Source organism: Gavialis gangeticus, unplaced genomic scaffold (genome assembly GCF_001723915.1).
Source record: "Gavialis gangeticus isolate Ggan-Ray unplaced genomic scaffold, GavGan_comp1, whole genome shotgun sequence".
NCBI classification, from domain to species: domain Eukaryota; kingdom Metazoa; phylum Chordata; order Crocodylia; family Gavialidae; genus Gavialis; species Gavialis gangeticus.
Window position 1 is genome coordinate 1,749,369 of NW_017729029.1, and position 3,906 is coordinate 1,753,274.

General features: G+C 43.2%; 1 protein-coding gene across 1 annotated transcript in view; it reads right to left on the bottom strand.

Annotated features, from left to right (window-relative positions):
- Positions 1-1,225: 1,225 nt before the first annotated feature.
- The window catches only part of OPHN1 (oligophrenin 1), a 129,961-nt gene continuing 127,280 nt past the window's right edge, over positions 1,226-3,906 (bottom strand). Inside the window, exon 25 of the mRNA XM_019521097.1 lies at positions 1,226-3,672. The gene's annotated coding sequence lies outside the window, so the exon portion shown is untranslated. The remainder of the gene's footprint in view (positions 3,673-3,906) is intronic.

Below are 3,906 nucleotides of genomic sequence, written 5' to 3' on the forward strand. Positions count from 1 at the left end.
GGAGCTATTTGAACCAAATGCCTCCTGAACAGCTCATGACAACTGAAGCAGAGCAGAGCAGAGATTCCTTGGTGTGGATGAAGAGTGGCATCGGAGTTTGGACACCCTATAAATTGAGTCAAAGCTGTTGATTTTGGCTGAGTTCTAGATGATGCTATTAGTGCAGTCTTCTCTGCTCCCTTAACACATGCTCTGCTAACCGGTACATGTCAGCTTGGTCTGCTTGGGAAATGGGAGCACAGAATTCACCAGGGGCTTCTCCTGCATTCAGTTACATTTCAAATGCTTGGTTGTTTATGTAATGTTGCAAGAAACCCATGAGGTTGAGAAATGATTTATGGATTAATTTAGGAATTATGTCCAAGGCAATAATGGGGTGGAATTTAAGAGAGACGAAAGAATTTAAGAGAAAAAAAGACCAGGAGGAAACAAATGCTTCCTGAGCAATGGATCATTTTTCTCTGGGAACTGGTGGATGCCCCAGCATTGAGGCACTGAAGGGTAATGCCTGACTACAAGTGCAAATAAGGAACAATAGCTCTGCATTGTAGGATGCTGGATTACTGTCTCTACTTTTAGTATTTCCAACCCATTTCACTGTATGCAAATACTTTAGAAATTTCCTGAGGTCTGGCTTAAAACACCATAAGGACACTACAGCTAGGGACTGACATTACACATAAACTGGTATAATAGGAAACCAGTTTAAGTCTGTAACGCAACAGAAGTTCATTGCACATAAACCACTTGCAAAATGGGCAAAACTAGTTTAAGATAAACCTGGATGAATGCAGTATCAGATTTAATTGATTTAGGTTAAACTGGCTTATTGAATTTCTGTCTGAGATCCCCTCCAGATTCAAGTTAACTCACAGTCTCCCAACATCGCAGGATGCTTTGTACCTCCCCTGTGACCACCCCTTGCAAGACGGGCAGGTTGAGTCTTGGCCCAAGCTTTCTGCTCCAGCCAATCATGGAAGCATGCTCCAGCACCACCTGGCTTCCAGCCTGAAGTGCTGCAGGCATGTAGCTGCATTTCTGGACTCAAAAGTGAAGGTCTGTTCACCTGCTTATCAGTTCAATCTATGCAGTTTAAACTAATCTGTGATGATTGAATCAATTCAGTCTTTGGCTCTTTGACTGTCCGTACTTACCCTTAAACTTTAAAATAAAGCTTGTGTAATCGACAATAAAAATAAATAAATAAAAGGAGAGCACAGAAATGCTGAAACACACATCCTGGATTTTTACTTCATGGAAACTTCATAACCATTACAGCTAACATAAACTTTTACAAAGCAAACTGGATCAGGCAGCTGATGGCACATGGTGCTTTGACACTCAGTACAGCACTGCAAGTGTCCAGGTGACTTCTATAAGCTCAGGTCCTGGTCACAGGCATGAAATGTTTCCCCAAAAAAATCACAGAAGAACATCTTACATACTGATTTACAAGTGAATGCACAGTCCCCAAACATTCACTTGTGCTAATGGCAGGGGAAAAAAAAGAGCACAGCCGCAAGACAAATAAACTGAAATGGATGCCATTGTGTATGTTTCCAATTAACTGCCGTCTTCTCTCGTTTAGAATTTCGGAAATTTGGCAACCAAGCCTCTTTCTCTGCTGATTTTGTTCTCTGTTCCAGGTCCATTGACAAATACTAGTCCCTCTTCAGTTACACCCCCTCAAGTATCTGGTGCCAGAAAAATGAACTGGGAACAAGTTGCTTTACTTCCTTTTTTGCCCCTCAGCATTGTCTGTGTTGGGAAGTGTTGGCCATATTTTCAAATGGCGCTACGAATTCTGGGAGTCTCTACTTCCTTGGGCCTAATATTAAACTATTATGAGCCTTGTTTTTTATGTGCAGCATCTACATCTCTCTTTGATATTAATAAAAGTGTGGGTGCTTATAACATTACTGAAAATCCAGACCTGAAGTGTTTCATTCACCTGTACCCATGCTCAAAGGATGAGGGTTGAAGTGGCATGAGTGATAAGGTGCGTGGCTCACAGCCTAGAGGTTACATGTTTGAGGCCATAGTAGAAGCACTCATGTCATGGCTTATCAGATTCCAATAAATCTGCAAATTCTGGTAAATATCTTGGCACCAGGACATGAGAAAGGAAAGGGACTTACAGGATACCTCAAGAAATTTTGGCTTCAGTAACATCTGTCAACAAACCAATAAAGGGCGCTCACCTGTTGTCTTTTGAAGCAGTCACCCCAAAGCGGTGGCAATGACTCCCCTCCTCAATGAGAGATTCAGAGCCAAAGTCATGCCTGACTTAAGAAGGTGCCATTCCACTGATATCAACTGCAATTGGTTTACAGACAGCAGACCGGATTTCCCACTAAGAGTAGAGTAATTCTGATCTAGATAAAAGCCCTTGACTTCATCCCTCCTATGCCCACCAGCTTCCCATTTCTGCTAGATAGTCTGGCGTCATTTTTTCTGTGTGGATTTGTAATAACTTGATTCAAACAGAACCTGCTCCATTCCCTTGGCATTGAGAGTGCTTTTCTTCAAAGAATGAGCCAAGCTGATCACAATTTAAAAACACCAGCACACTGATGTACCTAACGCAATACTGCTGTTTACATCATATTTTTCTGCCACTTTTTATAAGCACGTATATACAGGACTGCCAGCTGAGAGCATGGAACTGCAGCCACAGGGAGCAGCCGCACCATTCACACGCCACTGCAGTACCTGGTAAAGGCCAGAATGACATTCAGTAATGACGCAGCATTGTATACTAGATGCACAACAAGACAGGCAGCAAGGACAGCAGTCAAAGGAACAACAATTTGCACACACTTTGGCAAATCAGAGTTTGCACCCCAGTCACAGCTGAAGCATACACCAAGGATGTTTGCTTTGGTTCCAAACCATCACCCTTGCAAAAGGGTGTTTGTTATAACATGGAACTTCTAATTAACAGGCTAGCAGTTTCTGGGAATGATTAGAAAACACTCACAGGACATGAGGACAGTAGCTGGTGATGGGGAAGGTGCTTCAGCCCATGGGGGGAGTTGGAAGCCGCTTATTGGGCAATTCTATTTAAGTACCGTATCATGGGATCATCACTGGCTTTCAGTGGAACCATGACATGGATCTACATCATTAACAGAGGTGCAAGCAATAGCCACAGTTAAGGGAAACATATCTCCCTTACAGATTAAGAGTGCAATATAACAGCAGCTGCTGCTGTGGAGAAAAGGTCTGAGGCAAATACCCAGACACACGGGTGCTTCTCAGGAATGTTGTTCCCAGTCCAGTGAGTCTAATCCTCCAGGTTCTGGCAAAGTAAAATAGAAACAGGACTGATACTCTCCTTGCATCTGCGTAGCCTGGTGAAGAAGTTTAATGAGAGCAGAATAAAGATGGATGCATGGAGCAAAAGGGCCTGGCATTTTTCAGCTTCAAGAGACTGTGACCAAGCTGGTACTTTTTGGAAAAACACTTACTTTAAATACTCAGAAAGACACCAGGCACAGCTATGTTTACTAACACACATGGTAGCTGCCTCTGCAGTACAGGGGCATGCTGTGGGGTAGCGATGGGTAACAGGAGTGCCCTTAATGCTGGGCATGAAACCCCATCCTTAGCACTAGCAGTGTTCTCATTAATACACACTGCATCGTTAACCATTGGAACAACACAACAGAACTGACTCAGGAATGAAAACAGGCTTTCTTGAAAATGGTGCGTCATAGCAAGTAGTTTCTGACAATAAGATGGTCCAGTTCAAACTTCAGACCACTCCGTCCTGGTACTCAAGCTCTGCGAATCTGTAGCTTGCTTTTTGGCTGCAAGTCCATTTGAGCTGAAAGTCCTTCCAGGGCAAAACTGTTAAAGGGTCAGGGTGCAGACAACACCCAGAGTTCTCTGCTATTCCTTTTA